Source organism: Bubalus bubalis, chromosome 2, assembly GCF_019923935.1.
Source record: "Bubalus bubalis isolate 160015118507 breed Murrah chromosome 2, NDDB_SH_1, whole genome shotgun sequence".
Classification (NCBI taxonomy): Eukaryota; Metazoa; Chordata; class Mammalia; order Artiodactyla; family Bovidae; genus Bubalus; species Bubalus bubalis.
This window is the reverse complement of record NC_059158.1, coordinates 112,934,306-112,951,519: the sequence shown is the minus strand read 5'-3', so window position 1 is coordinate 112,951,519 and position 17,214 is coordinate 112,934,306. Positions and strand designations below refer to the sequence as shown.

The window sequence follows — 17,214 nt, the reverse complement described above, 5'->3', positions numbered from 1 at the left end:
GAGCCTGGTGGGCTGCCGTCTATGGGGTCGCACAGAGTCGGACACGACTGAAGCAACTTAGCAGCAACAGCAGGTTTGCTAGTAAGATCAAATGAAATAAAATATGTAAACAAGTTAGTATAGTACATGACCTAGAGGAGGCTTTCAAGAGTATTAGAATCACAGAATTTGAAGTTTTCAAGTGCTGCAGGATTATCCTATCTAACCTGTAAGTAACACGGGCAGGGTATCCGATAAGGAGAGACATAGATGGCTCATGCAAGTTGCATAGGTCATCAGCGGCAGAGTCTCTGCATTTTGTGTCCCTTTTCTGTGTCCTTCGTGCTAAGCCTCCTTGCTTCTCTGGAGAAACAGAGTACAGCATTGCATTGCTCCTACTTTTTGCTTTTTTGGTTGATTTTCATTATTTTAATTTCATTCATCCTTACCAAGCAGGGCAAATTTCCTAGACTGTTGATGCTAAAGCCAAGTAAACTACATTCTGAGAGAATTTAAATGGTAAATACTGCTTAATATCAGGTGAGGATCACTGAGAGTAGGAAAAGTGACAGGCCAAGTCAGAGGAAGTTGGATTAAGCTGTGTAAAAAGTTAATCTTTACCTCAAGGCAAAGCAAAAATGCCTGTTTGAGGGCGATGTTACATTCACACCCAGTGGGCAGCTTACTAACTGGTTTCTTTCCCCTGACCTCCCTTCTTTCCCATCCCCCTTTTATGTTATAGGCAGAGTAAGTTCTATCAACCTCTGCTTAAATCTTGGCCTTTTATTACTTGGAAGATAAAGCCTGCACATCTAGTGTGGCCTGAGCCCTAAGTGGTCTGCCATCTAGTTATCTTTCATGCTCTGTGCTTCTCCCTGGATTAGCATACCTCATCCCTTATCAGTCTATCTGAAAAGCTCTTACTCATACTTCAAGACCCAGACCAGAATGTCCCTAAACTGTAAGCTTCTTGACTATACTGTGAGTCCATGATGTCAGTGACAAAGTCTCATTCATCTCTGCCCCGAGTTTGAATTTTTCAGTTACAAGCAACAGTGTACTGGCAGAGTGGCTTAAATGATATGGGAATTTATCATCTCGCTTAACTGGAAGTCTGGAGATGGTGGTTCCAGGGTTGGCTCTGTGACTTGACGATCATTGTCCTCATCTCTTCCCTCTGCCAACTTCAGAGGGCTGGTGATGTTTCCTTTTGTGGTTATGTGAGTTGCCGTTGCTACAACCACCAGGTTAGGATCTGTTAGGAAGGAAAAGATTCATGATATTATATAGACAAGATGTTATGCCGATGTAGAAAGACAGAAGTGGTAGATCAAGGGCTATTTTCTCTTGAGCCTTCTTTTTTTTTTTTTTTTTTTAATTAATTAAGTAGAAATTTTCCCAGTGCTCAACACATTTCCTCTTATGGCTTATTGGATAGAAATGGGTCACATGGTTACTCCTAAACCATCACAGGCAAAGGGAATGGGATGACCCTGACTGGTCAGAACAAGTTTGACTCATTCCCTTGGTCTAGTACTTTGGCCACCTGATGCGAAGAGCTGATTGGAAAAGACCCTGATGCTGGGAAATGTAGAAGGCAGGAGGAGAAGGGGACAACAGAGGACGAGATGGTTGGATAGCATCACCGACTTAATGGACATGAGTTTGAGCAAGCTCCAGGAGATGGTGAAGGACAGGGAAGCCTGGCGTGCTGCAGTCCATGGGGTTGCAAAGAGTCGGACACGACTGAGCGATTGAACACCACCAAAAATTGGTCTAGAGCAGTCTTCTCAGAAATCTGCTTGATACCTGAAGAGAGGAGGGTTCTGTTAGGAAGGAAAGGTGTGATGTTGTTAGCTGGGTCAACTGTTTTCCCATAAGATCCCAGTATTGCACCTGATTGAACGTTCTCTGTAAAACCCTTCTGTAAAGTTCTATAGCACTCTGTCTTCTGTGTATCCATAGCCTATTACTCTTCCTATATAATTTCTCTGTTTTTAGCCAGTTTCTGTGTCTTAATTGCCCGTCTGCCTGTGTGTTTCCTACATGGAACTGTGAACTCCTTCAGGACAGGAAACATTTTATTTAGATTTAAATGTCCAGCATTAAATGTACATAGGTTTTCAACAAATGTTTATTGGTGGATTTTTCTGTACAACTATTATCAAACCTAATCCTTCCCCCACCTCCCTCTTTTCCTTCCTTCCTCTCTGTTTTTGATATTCTGTCTGCACTAAGACAGTTGATGTTGCTAGTGCTTGTTAGTCGCTCTGTTGTGTCTGACTTTTTGTGACCTTGTGGACTGTAACCTATCAGGCTCCCCTGTCCATGGAATTCTCCAGGCAAGAATACTGGAGTGGGCTGGCATTCTCTTATCCAGGGGATCTTCCCAACCCAGGGATTAAAACCAGGTCTCCCACATTGCAGGCAGATTCTTTACTGTTCGAGCCACCAAGGTGCTTGAATTTCCACGTTTGGATTTCACACATCTTGGTTCACACCTTGAAATGCAGTTCTGGTGTCTGTATTGAAAGCTGGAGCCCTGCTTAAAAAGACAGTAGCTGTATAGAGTTTGACTAAAACATTTATTAATGGTTCTTTTTTTGGTAGATAAAAACCAGCATTTAGCTTTATCAAAGACAATATAAATTGAAAATTGAAAAGTTCACATCTTTTGTATGCAAAAAATGGGTTTCATGCCACCCCAAAACAAGCCAAATAGAAAAAGTTAATTCAGCTTTCTTGAAAATGACAGCGTCAGTCGTATTGATTTATAGAGTTTCCAACGGGCTTCTGTGGCTTTTTCTCTCTCCTTTCCTCTTCTCCATACCCCCCATTTCTACTTGTGCTGGAAAAATATAACTGTGTACATTGGGATGAGAGAGAGCTGTTGCTGCCATTCTCTAAGTGACCGTATCTCTGAACCTACCAGAGAATTCCATGACATCATTAGTGCAGCTGGCTTCTATGCACGTGAGTGAGAAAGAGCTCTGTAACTTAATGTGGCATGTAATTATAGTATCTCACATCTTTTTCTTCTGAGAAGCTTTTTCCTGACCTTCCCACCTGATAGGAAACTTTCCTCTTAGTTCTCTTAACACCCTCCTTACTCTATAATTATCTACCATGCTTAGCACAGGGCACGTGCCAAAAAAATGTTGAGTAGATAAAATGTTTATAATGGAGATGGCTGTGCATTTCTGCACGTACACACTTGTTTTTTTAGCAAACACACAGACAGCACTTACTTTCTGCAAGACATGTTTCTAAATGCTTCATACATATTCATTCAGAAATTTACAATTTACCAAAGCACTTTTGACACATTGGCTCATTGATCACTCACTTTAACTTTAGTGAGCAGACGGATAGAAATTATCCCCATATCACAGGTAGGCTAACATATTCAGAAATTCATCTATTTGCCCACAATTATATGGTTTACAAATAGTGAAGGTGAGATTTTAACCTACTTGTTCTGACCTTTGGCACAATATTTTGTGAGATTACCACATCTATGTTAGTGAAGACTGAAGGGAAGCTTTGGCTATTTTCAGAAAAAGTTTAAGGGAACAAAGTTTTTTTTTTCATATGTTTAAAACCAGTTTCATGTAATAGTGTCATACTCAGCAAATGCTATAATTGCTCCTGAGTAACCACCCCATTGGAGAAGGCAATGGCACCCACTCCAGTACTCTTGCCTGGAAAATCCCATGGACAGAGGAGCCTGGTGGGCTGCAGTCCATGGGGTCGCAAAGAGTTGGACATGACTGAGTGACTTCACTTTCACTTTCAACCACCCCTAAATTCAGGATCTGAAACAATACTGCCGACTGGGTAGTAGTTGGCTGTTCTAGGCTGGGCTTGTCTGAGCAGCTCTGCATCCAGTACTGAAATTGATGGGGCTTCATTCCTTCAAGCTGCCTGGGTTCAGGGCTGTACCACACATGTTCATTTTGGGGTCTGAGCTAATCCCTGGTACATGGTAATGCTGGAAGTATATAAATTCAAGCCAAACTACAAAACCCCGTTCAAGCCTTTGTTTACATCACATCCGCTAACATCTCATTGATCAAGATAAATTCACAAAGCCAAACCCAACTCAAGGTAAGAATCACACTCCACCCACCATGAAGTCAAAGCAGATTACGTGGTTAAGACAGATACATTTTGATGGAGGGGTAATTTAAACTCTCACATTGAAGATGAGGCATGAATATCTTTGAACAGGAATCTAGCCTGACAAATTTAGCAAGTACAAATACAGGGTAACCAGTTAAGTTTGCACTTCAGATGATCAAATAGTTTTAAGTCTAAGTTCCCAGGTGGCATTAGTAGTAAAGAATCCACCTTCCAATGCAGGGTGTGTAAGAAATGTGGGGTTTATCCCTGGGTCAAGAGATCCCCTGGTGAAGGGAACAGCTACCCATTCCAGTATTCTTATCTAGAGAATCCCATGGACAGAGGAATCTCGTAGGCTACAGTCCATAGGTTTGCAAAGAGTTGGATAAGACTGAAGCAACTTAGCACACACTTATACCCCAAATAGGACATGGGGCATACTTATACTAAATATCTGTTTTATCTGAGATTAAAATTTAACTGGGTGTGCTATCTTTTGTATGACAACCCTAGTTTTAGATTGAGTTAGTTGCTCAACACAAGGGGAGATTAATAATGAGAATATGTAACTGACCAGATGATGCAATAAATATGCTCATGTTGATTTATCCAGAAGCCATCCTTCTACTAGGATTGGCCTGGCTCCCAGAGGAAAGGCACAAGCTTCCCTGAAAATATCACTAAGTACTTTAAGGGGCAAGGCAAGGGGGGGTCCTCAAGGCCAGTTAGCCACTGGCCTTCTTGTTAAGCTGTCAATGAAAGAGACAGTGCAAGGTGCTAGTGATTTTATAATTTTAAATAATATTAGGGAGCAAACTTGGGCAGCCCTGTGATTAGTTCCTGCAGTAGGAGTCCAGGCTTGGTAGTTATATATTTTGAGAGTGTTTGTCTTTATCATGGCCTGTGCGTCCTCCACACTCACAAAGTTGGAAAAATATGGGTGTCCTCCACACCACATGAAGAATGGGATGCCCGCTAACTAGTCATAAAGGCCAAAGCAGGTTCATTTTCATTTGGAGGCCAATGATGTCATTGACGTGGTGTGAAATCTATATTTGGAATGATCCCCGCTTTATCTCTCCAGTGTCTCTTACCCCTCAGATGATTACTTATGGCCCCCTACACACCTCTGCAATGGCTATTAAAATGAAAGGACAAAAGATATAGTTGTGATTTGCTCTAGCTAGTCATTTGAAGGGCTTTGTTGGAGCAAATTACTTTATTTTGTGTTTGCTGTTTGCTGTAGTGCCAGTAGCTTTTTGAACCAGTACCAAGGGTCTCAAAGTGTGTGTGTGTGTGTGTGTGTGTGTGTGTGTTTAAAGATTGAGGAGGAGACATGGAGAGAAATAACATGTGAGAAGTTTGGGATTCTCTTCTCTAAGCCTTGCTTTCATCCAGAAATATTTATATTCCAATGTGAGGCCTGGTTTTTGTAGGTGAATGCCAACCTCATAAACTCAGGATGTTAATTCTCATTTCTACAGGAATTGGAAATGATTCATGGTTTGCAGGAGTTAGAGACACCAAAGTATTTTCTATTAACACCTGGAGCTGACTGCAAAGGTGAAAGGCAGGTCTTGTAGAAGGACATCCTCTAGAGAAGAAAAATGTCAGGGGTTTTCTTTTGTAGGGGTTTTCTTTTGTTTGTGTGTGAAGATGAGAATGTTTTTTCCTCAAGAAATAATTTCTATACTGTTGCAAAACGTCACTGCAAAAATCCGTTTGAGAAAATAGTGAATCATTCTGTTTATCCTCTTTGTTGTGTTCATGAAACTATCACCTTAAGCATGTGGTGAAAATTACAGGAAAATGAGCCATTTCACCTGTTTTTATAAATGATCACATTCTTTATATTCCTCAGTTCCATGAGAGTTATAAAGGGAAATTTCCCTTGGCTAGCTGATTAAATAAACATCTATTTCTAGAAGCAGTCAAGAGGAGAAAAGGAAAAAAAAAGTGGCAAAATAAAAGTCACTTAAGTCTAATCATTACTCTGGGTAGCAACTGTGGCTTAGCAGCTGGGGGGCGGAGGGGGGAGGACTTTAGGTCAAGAGGGCAGATTTTATTCATATGGGACCATAGATCTTGCTTTCTTGCTTCCATCTCTTTAGACTGCTAACTCTAAACAGTTTCCAAGAAGTCCTGATAATTAGGTGGATAATAATGATAATAATATTAATAGTAATAATGGTATATCTATATATGGTGGCATTATGGTAAAGAATCTGCCTGCCAATGCAAGAGACGCGGGAGACATGGGTTTGACTCCTGGGTTGGGAAGACCCCCTGGAGAAGTAAATGGCCACTCACTTCAGTATTCTTGTCTGGAAAATTCCATAAGCAGAGGAGCCTGGTGGTATATTAATAATAATAATGGTGTATTGATAAGGCAATAATGCTAGTACAATTACTGCTGTCATTAACTGGTTGTTAACTATGGAGAAGATACTATACTAAATGCTTTTTATACTTTATCCCATTTTTAATCCTTGAAGCATCCTAGCATGAAAGTGATTTGGTCATATGTTACAGTTGAGGAAGTAGCGGTGAAAAGGTTAGTAGCTTGCCTAGAGTACTTCTGCACCTGTCATATAGTAAGTCATCACTTGAACTCATGACTCTGAAGCCAAAACTTTTAATTCAATATTATACCATGGCTTTTGGTGTTGGGTTAATGTGAAAGACTCTCAGATTAACCCTGAGAGTTAATTTAATCCAACTTTCTCCCGTTGGATTGTGTCTTTGCTCGATACACTCCTTTTTCTGGGTTCTACTGTGAGCCTTACTTTCCAAGCCTTGGCAAATCACATGGGATATCAGGTGGGGAGTTTATGATGGGAACATTTTTCAGAGCTAGGGATTGAGAAGGAAGAAGAGCTAAGGACATTGAAGAGGGGAAGAATATATACTACATCCAGGAGGGGGTCGAGGGTCACAAGTGTGACAGCCTGAGAGACGAGGAGAAAATGTAGCAGGAAACTTCAGAGCACTTGCTGAGAAGAGCTTCAGTCTCCCTTTTCCTGTGTGTGAGGTGTGTGGGCATTCGGGTCACCTGTTAGAGGTCAGGTGAAGGCAAGACTCAACACATTGACCTTCACAGAGAGCTGGTTTTTACTATTTATTTACTATTATTTTTTATGTGCCAATCAATATTTTTATTATACTATATATTTAATTTTTTCTCTTTTGTTTTCCTTCAGTCCAAAATGTTTTTTCTTTTTTTTTTTTACTGGAATATAGTTGATTTACAAAATGCTGTGTCCATTACTGCTGCACAACAAAGTGATTCTTTCTATATCCTTTTCCATTATGATATATCATGGGATATTGAATCCAGTCCTCTGTGTTTGTTGTTTATCCTTACAGAGGATAAGGATTTGACTTCCCTTGTCTCCATGATCGCCACTCTTTGTGCCTGTGTGTGTGTATGATGGGAGGTGGAGGAGGATATAAAATGAAAGGCATTTTTCACAGTAATTGGTTATTTTCAGATCAACAAATAGTTTTCCTCTTGGGGAAGTTTTGGATTAAGGATTTTTGCACCTCAGTTATATGTCTGTTAACTTCAGATGTGATGCAGATAACATTTTTACTCATTTTTCTGTTACCATGGATTACTTAGACATAGACAAATTTTGATGGTGGGAAAGTCAGAGCAGAAAATCAGCAAGTCTGCTAACTTGCTGGGTTGTCACGCGGGGTGTCAGAGGTGGAATGTAAGTCCGCATGAAAGCAGTGGGCACCTCATAGGCCAGCAGCACATGCCAGTCTCCCCGACCCATCTCTCCCAGTGCTGCCTTCACCCATCAGGTTTATGGATGGGTCAGGAGAAGTATGGGGGCACCGCAGCACCCTCAGTGGAAAATCATTCCAGCCTCCAAAAGGTCAGGAGGGAACGGCATCAGGGCTTAGTGGACGTCCACCCTTCAATCCCTTGTGCTGCCAGTAGCTCGCCTTCAGTGCGTCTGCTGTGTCTTTCAGGCAGGTAGCCGGTCCATGTGGGCAAGCGGAAAGTTCTATAAAGAGGGTGTGAGGCTCTGCAATGTGGCTGGGCTTGCCTCCTTTTCTGTTACTGCTCAGTTTTCATTATTCTAACCAGTAAGTGAGAAGGCATCATTCTGTTGCTCAGAGATGTGCCTATTTTACCACGTGGCACACACACTGAACCAGCTCTGACAGGGGAAGCCCAGAGATCCTGGCTCCAGACATGTGCACCATCAAGAGGGCCTGGATGCCCAGTTAGGTGGAAAGCTTCCAGGAGAAAAAGTCCCGGACAGCTGACTAGCGCACACAGTTTAGAGAGTTTGAGACAGGCCATCCTCCCCACCCTGCCTAATCTCATGGCAATAAGAACACTGAACAACACTGTTCAATAGAATTATCTGTGATGATGGAAGTGTTCTATATCTGTGCCATAGGACACTATGGTAATCCACAAGCCATGCATGGCTATTGAGCACTTGAGATGTGGTTAGTATGATTGAGGAATTGAATTTTTAATTCCATTTAATTTTATTTCACATGAATTTCCATAGCAACATGTAACTAGTGGCCACAGCATTGTATAATGTATGTTGGAATAATTATGGCTTGGAGATGGCTTAGTAAAATAGCACATACATGCATACACTCACACATTTACACACACGACATTCTAGCTACCAAGTGTATGTGTATCCATCACCCCATTATCACATCCATTATTTTATAGCATCATAGGAGAGTGATGCTCTTATTTTTCACATTTTATAGATGAGAAAATTGAGTCACAGAGAAATTCCATGTTTGATCTAGGATTACTTAGTAAGCCAGCAGTGCAACCAAGGCTCAAACTCAGGCCTGTTTCTAAATTCTGAGGTTGAAGGTCCTGAATCTCTCAAAGACCTGGCCTCACAGTTCTCTCGACAGGCTACTGACCACGTGACTGGGACGGCCTCAAGGTGGTTTACCTGCAAAGCTGAGTCTGTGACAGTGGCATAGCTCACATAATTTACTTTGGGATGTGATCCAGAAGGATCAGAATCCAGAGTTTAGGAAGTGAAATAGGAAAGAGAAAGCCAGTGCCAAGGGCTATTACTGAGGGTCAGCCGCAAAGGTTCAATCCTGCAGTGACTGTATAGGAACCTTGTGGAACATTCCTTAAAGTTGTCCAGCAGACACACGGGAAAGGGGAGTATTTGTCCAGCAGCTCCTGTCTCCATTGGTCACAGATCGCCTTCTATATAGAGTGTAATCTCCCTTGCACGTGCCGACACTACTGAGTGGTGCAGAGCAACTCTGGGCAGAATGCAAGGGGCACCTACTATAACCAAAGCGAGGACCTGCTAGATTGTACTCGTGCTGGCCACTAGCAGCAAGAGCTGAGGCTGAAAAGGTGGCTCAGAGGATGTGATGGGAGTGTCAAAAATGTTCACGGACCAAGGGGAAAGAAACTAAATGGCACACCTGGGGGAGTCAAAAATGGGGACTAGGAGAGGCTAGGAAGCTCTGAGGGTGGATTCTTTCAGAAGAATTCAAAACCAATGGACCTAACCTTTGATGCTGTTAAGGAGCTTAGGCAACTTGGCTGCCAGAACAATGATAGTACTTTCGTGAATCACGTGAGATACTGTATTAAAGTCAGTCTTGATTCTTCCCATTGCCTCGTCTCTTCCCAGTTGACTTCTTTATGCTTCCTAGACGGAGTGAGTTCTGGAAAGCTGATAACTCAATGTATTCCTAATTAAAATTCCTATTATCTAATTTGCATTCACTTATGGACAGGGAGGCTTGGCGTGCTGTGGTTCATGGGGTTGCAAAGAGTCGGACACGACTGAGCGACAGAACTTAACTGAACTGAACTGATGGACAGCATGGCACAGAGGTTAAGCACATTGGCTCTGAAGCCAGATTTCTGGGTCCAAGTCCTGTCTTTACTATAATACATACTAGCTTTGTGATTTCAAGCAAGTTATTAACCTTCATTTCTTTCATCTGGAAATAGGGATTCAGCAATGGCAACCCACTCCAGTACTCTTGCCTGGAAAATCCCATGGATGGAGGAGCCTGGTAGGCTGTAGTCCATGGGATCTTGAAGAGTGGGACACGACTGAGTGACTTGACTTTCACTTTTCACTTTCCTGCTTTGGAGAAGGAAATGGCAACCCACTCCAGTGTTCTTGCCTGGAAAATCCCAGGGATGGGGGAGCCTGGTGGGCTGCCATCTATGGGGTCGCACAGAGTCGGACACGACTGAAGCGACTGAGCAGCAGCAGCAGCAGTACCTATTTGGGTCACTGAGGGTCAGACATGACTGAGCAACTTCACTTTCACTATTCACTTTCATGCATTGGAGAAGGAAATGGCAACCCACTCCATTGTTCTTGCCTGGAGAATCCCAGGGACGGGGGAGCCTGGTGGGCTGCCGTCTATGGGGTCGCACATAGTCAGACACGACTGAAGCAACTTAGCAGCAGCAGCAGTACATATTTTGTAGGGTTAAGATAAAATTAGCTGAGTTAACACACATACAGGGCTTAGAACACTGCCTGAGAAGGTAGAAAGCACAATATGCATGCTTGCTATTGCTTGTTCATTAACTGATTGATAAGGAATCATTTAGTGTCCGATTCATATAAGGCGTCACTCTTCTCAGTGTGTATGCTTGGGTCTGACAGTGTCTCTGTTGCTCCCTCCAACCTTTTGAAATTCTTTATGCTCTAAATTCTCAGACCATTGTCCTCTCTTCTTTTTCCTTCTATTTTCATTGATCAAAACTTACTGGCTCTTCCTTTCTCTTCAACCTTTAAATGTTGGAGTGTTTTAGGATTCACTCAGTCTTTGGCCATCTTCTCTTTCTTACCAAATTCCCTTCTAGGTAATCTTGTCTTGTGATTTTAAATCAATCTATATATGCTCATGACTCCCCAGAATGTCTTCCTATCTTTGACACCTCCCCTGAGCTCCGGGCACATAAAATAAACTCCCTCTTGACATCTCCATTTTTATATTAGTTTCCCACCTGCAAATTAACATGACCAAAAGAGAACTATGGATTTTCTTTGATCCCCAACCACATCCCACCTGTGAATCTCCCCTTCCTCTTCTCTGTTTTGGTAAATTAACTAATCATTCAGGTCCCAACCTAGCAATCCTCTTGTCTTTGTATCCCACCCAATCCAATGCTATCTCCAAGACTGCTCCAGTCTCAACAGAATCATTTTTCAGTGTAATGATTGCTGGGATCTCCTTGTATAGTTGTGCAGATTATGCACTCCTAAGGAAATTCCCACCATGATAGACATTATAGATTTGCATTTTTTAATAAAAATTTTCATCAGATGATCTAAATATTTCTTCTCTGAAAACCAAAATGTTATTCTAATAAATAAAATTAAAATGCTCTGAGGACTAGGTACCTCTTTTTAACTCTTGTAGTGGTGCTATAAGAACTAGCAATGACCCTGATCATTGCTACAATTCCCATTTAGGCCATGATCAACTCTTGCTCAGATTTTGCCGACAACCTCTGAATCAGCTCCCAGCTTCTTCCTTTGCTTTTTCTGTTGCCCATTATCTGCTCACCAGACAGATCCTAAGGCGTAAGTGAGATGGTACATACCACTCTGGTTCTTACTTCTTCCATATTAGTTATTTATTGTGTAACAAATTATTCACAAAATTAGCTGAAACTTATTCAAAACTTTTTGCACGCTATGCATGCTAAGTCGCTTCAGTCATGTCCAACTCTGTGTGACCCCAGAGACGGCAGCCCACCAGGCTCCTCCATCCCTGGGATTCTCCAGGCAAGAACACTGGAGTGGATTGCCATTTCCTTCTCCAATACGTGAAAGTGAAAAGTGAAAGTGAAGTCACTCAGTCGTGTCCAACCCTCAGCGACCCCATGGACTTCAGCCTTCCAGGCTCCTCCGTCCATGGGATTTTCCAGGCAAGAGTGCTGGAGTGGGGTGCCATGGCCTTTTTATTATCTCACAGTTGTTATGGGTCTCAAGTTCAGGAAGAGGCTTAGATGAGAGGTTCTGAATCAGAGTCTCTCATGGGACACAGTTAGGTTACTGGCCAGGGCTGCAGTCATCAGAACACTTGATTGGGGCTGGAGGATCCAATTCCAGGACAGCTCACTCACAGGACTATGACAGGAGACTTCAGTTCTATGCCACATGGGCCTCTCTATAGGGCTCTTCAGTGTTGTCCCAGCTTGTCAACTGACTTCCTCAGTGTGAGTATCTGAGAGAGAGAGAACAAGGTAGAAAGTACGATGTCTGTTAAGATCTTCCTTGGTGACTTTCAACCAGGGATGCTTTTACTTCCCTGTTCTCCCCCAGGGATATTTGGCAATGTCTGGAGACTTTTGGTTATGACAATTGGTTGGAATGTGCTATCAGCATCTAGTAGGTAGAGGCCAGAGATGCTGCTAAACATCCTGCAGCTGGATGGACAGTCCCCATCCCCCTACACACATGCACACCAAAGAATTACCTGGTTTTTAATAATGCCAATAGTGCTGTGGTTGAAAAACACTGATCTAACCTGAAAAGCCACATATTACTTCTGCCATATGCTGTTATACACAGATAAATGCTGATATACTATCAGATCAGATCAGATCAGTCGCTCAGTCAGGTCCGACTCTTTGCAACCCCATGAATTGCAGCACGCCAGGCCTCCCTGTCCATCACCAACTCCTGGAGTTCACTCAGACTCACATCCATCAAGTTGGTGATGCCATCCAGCCATCTCATCCTCTGTCATCCCCTTCTCCTCCTGCCCCCAATCCCTCCCAGCATTAGGGTCTTTTCCAATGAGTCAACTCTTCGCATGAGGTGGCCAAATTACTGGAGTTTCAGCTTTAGCATCAATCCTTCCAAAGAACATCCAGGACTGATCTCCATTTTTAGAATGGACTGGTTGGATCTCCTTGTAGTCCAAGGGACTCTCAAGAGTCTTCTCCAACACCACAGTTCAAAAACATCAATTCTTCGGCGCTCAGCTTTCTTCACAGTCCAGCTCTCACATCCATACATGACCACAGGAAAAACCATAGCCTTGACTAGATGGACCTTTGTTGGCAAAGTAATGTCTCTGCTTTTCAATATGCTATCTAGGTTGGTCATAACTTTCCTTCCAAGGAGTAAGTGTCTTTTAATTTCCTGGCTGCAGTCACCATCTGCAGTGATTTTGGAGCCCCCAAAAATAAAGTCTGATACTGTTTCCACTGTTTCCCCATCTATTTCCCATGAAGTGATGAGACCAGATGCCATGATCTTTGTTTTCTGAATGTTGAGCTTTAAGCCAACTTTTTCACCCTCCTCTTTCACTCTCTGCTGCTGCTGCTAAGTCACTTCAGTCGTGTCCAACTCTGTGCGACCCCATAGATGGCAGCCCACCAGGCTCCCCCATCCCTGGGATTCTCTAGGCAAGAACACTGGAGTGGGTTACCATTTCCTTCTCCAGTGCATGAAAGTGAAAAGTGAAAGTGAAGTTGCTCAGTTGTGTCTGACTTCTAGCGACCCCATGGACTGCAGCCCACCAGGCCCCTCCGTCCATGGGATTTTCAGGCAAAAGTACTGGAGTGGGTTGCCATTGCCTTCTCTGACTCTTTCACTCTCATCAAGAGGCTTTTTCGGTCCTCTTCACTTTCTGCCATAAGAGTGGTGTCATCTGCGTATCTGAGGTTATTGATATTTCTCCCAGCAATCTTGATTCCAGCTTGTGCTTCTTCCAGCCCAGCGTTTCTCATGATATACTATGGAAAGGGATAATCCAAGGTCTGAATGCCAGGAGGTGGGAATCATTAACTGCCATAACTGGCCACCACCACTCTCCAGGGCCTTTGATGTATAATTAGTAATAGAAAGCACACCCCTAATCTTGGATTTCTGATTCTGCCTGATTTGTCTTCAGCCTCCCTCTATCACCTCATTTCCTGCCTTGCTTCTCTTCTTCCACCATGATTTCACTACTAGGCTAGTTTTACATCTCTCAAACATGCCAAGCTTGACCCCATTTCAGGCCTTTGTTTCCAATTCAAATCATCTCCCTCAGTTTTTGGCTACTTCCTTCTTTTTAAGTCTAGCTTCTCAGAGAACCCTACCCTCACCTCCTAAATTAATGTTGAGACACTTGCTTTAAACAATACCAGTTCCTCTCTATTCTGTAGTCTTATTGTGCTCATAGCATTTATCACTATCTTAAATTGCCCTATTTATGTATGTGTTTATGTTTTCTGTCCCCTCCCAATACAATGCAAGTTGCATGAAGCAAGGGCTTTATTCTGTATTCCCATTGCCCAGGGCTGTGCTTGGAACATAGTAGATGATCAATAAATATTTGATGAATGAAAGAATGAATGTGCTCTCATTTTGAAAGTTTACATACAAGGCTCTGGTGGGTGGTATAGATGAGTTTCTTAAATATATGGGGAAAGAGTGAGACAGAAGTAGAGAAACGACATTCTTTTGAGGTAATGTCAGAGGAGACCTCTGCATATGTTTTGAGTTGTTCATGCTGTTATCTCTGATAAATTTGCTATTCCAGATTTCCTTCTTTTTCTTTCCTGTATCCACCACCCTTGTGGCCTTGGCATGCACGTGTAGGAAAGTTAAAAGGCACCATCTTTGGATGTGGAATAGGACAAGAAAATTGATCGCCTGACCTTGGCCTCATTAATCTAGTACTATAGCCAGAGTCACTAACTAGCCAAGGACTCCCTGAGATCAAGTCCAGGCTGCATTAACTGCTTTGTGACTCTTTGAAGAGCTATTTTTACACAGTGGGAGAATGTACCACAAACAGAGTATCAATCTTTTATGGGAATAATTAAAACCTGGACTCAGTGCACCACACTGCAGAGTTAGTAGAGTCAGTCTGTACAGCTCTGCCAGTCCCTTGAGTGTTTTGAATTTATAGATACTCTTTTTCCTGAGTTTACTTTTGGATGCAGCTGTCTCTGGAACAGTGATTCATGTAACTCTAGTCCAAGAATCACCTTCAGACAGATCACAGCCGAATTCCTAAGCCCTCAAATTTTTACTCAACCTGACAGTCTCAGATAGCTCTGAGAAGAAGAAGATGTCTGCATAGAATAAGTTGTCTCTAAGGACAGGCTCTGCTAAATATGATGATGAAAGAAGCAAAGCCCTCTGTGTAAAGGGGATTCTTAGGCTGAGTCTACTGGTCAACCCTGTCTATATATATATATATATATATATATATATTTATTATTATTTCATCTGCCAGTTTTTATTTCTATTATAAATATTTCTAGAAATGGGTTAGAAATTATGCACACTTCAGTTATTATAAACTATATACGACTTCCTTTCCAAAACTGCTACTATGCACAAATTAATAATCTCAGTAAGCACATATGAAAATATCCATTTCCCAATATTCTTGCCAGTACTAGATGTTATCAATATTTTAAAATTTTGCTAATTTGAGGAATTATAAATGATAAGGAATTTTTTATGCTTCACTGATTTCTAGTTTGTATATTTATTGTTTATTTGTGATTCTTTTTCTGTGAATTGTCTTACTTATATTCTTTACAATTTTATATCTATCTTTTCATTAATTTCTAGAAGGGACTTAAACCTTAGGGACTTTCTCTTTTAAAAAAATGCTTTTTCTCAGCCTATCTGAAAATTATAAATTTTTACACATAAAAAAATCTATCCATTTATTTCCCTTTTGGTCAATGTGCTTCTTCTCCTTTTCTGTCTCCTGTATTTTTTTCAATACTGGTATACATTTATTCTACATTTAGTTTTTGATTCACAGGGAAACTCCTTTACTTGGAGTGTGAGGTTGAGCTCTAGATTTATTTTCTTCCAAATTATACCAACAATATGTATTGAGCTTATCACCTTACTGTCCTTTGGCTTATTTTTATTCTCCATTTATATTTAATAAAATAGGTTTTATAAATGGACTACCATAAGAACTAAATAGACATTTCTCCAAAGAAGACATACAGATGGCTAACAAATACATGAAAAGATACTCAACATCACTCATTATCAGTGAAATGCAAATCAAAACCACAGTGAGGTACCATTTCATGCCAGTCAGAATGGCTGCAATCCAATAGTCTACAAGCAATAAATGCTGGAGTGGGTGTGGAGAAAAGGGAACCCTCTTACACTGTTGGTGGGAATGCAAACTAGTACAGCCACTATGGACAACAGTGTGGAGATTCCTTAAAAAACTGGAAATAGAACTGCCTTATGACCCAGCAATCCCACTACTGGGCATACACACCGAGGAAACCAGAATTGAAAGAGACACGTGTACCCCGATGTTCATCGCAGCACTGTTTATAATAGCCAGGACATGGAAGCAACCTAGATGTCCATCCGCAGATGAATGGATAAGAAAGCAGTGGTACATATACACAATGGAGTATTACTCAGCCATTAAAAAGAATACATTTGAATCAGTTCTAATGAGGTGGATGAAACTGGAGCCTATTATACAGAATGAAGTAAGCCAGAAAGAAAAACACCAATACAGTATACTAACGCATATATATGGAATTTAGAAAGACGGTAACGATAACCCTGTATGCGAGAGAGCAAAAGAGACACAGATGTATAGAACAGTCTTTTGGACTCTGTGGGAGAGGGAGAGGGTGGGATGATTTGGGAGAATGGCATTGAAACATGTATAATATCATATAAGAAACGAATCGCCAGTCCAGGTTCGATGCAGGATACAGGATGCTTGGGGCTGGTGCACTGGGATGACCCAGAGGGATGGTATGGGGAGGGAGGTTGGCAGGGGGTGGGGGGGGTGGTTCAGGATGGGGAACACGTGTACACCCGTGGCGGATTCATGTTGATGTATGGCAAAACCAATACAATATTGTAAAGTAAAAAATAATAATAATAATAATAAATAAATAAATGATAAAGGGTTAAAAAAAAAAAAGACAGTAAGGAGAATGAGGAGACCAGGTATAGATGCCAGGATCAGGGAACTCAGGGAATTCAAAATATAAAAGAAAAATAATCTAAGAATAATAAAAAGGGAAAAACAGAGAGGAAAAGAATAGAAAGGACAAGTAAACGTGAACCCTGTCTATAAATTATCCCATGTAGACCCAAATCTTTT

The 17,214-nt window shown here is 41.7% G+C and overlaps 1 protein-coding gene across 1 annotated transcript in view; it reads left to right on the top strand.

The window, feature by feature from the left end:
* THSD7B (thrombospondin type 1 domain containing 7B) overlaps positions 1-17,214 on the top strand; it is a 1,246,259-nt gene that overhangs the window by 43,302 nt on the left and 1,185,743 nt on the right. The window lies entirely within an intron of this gene.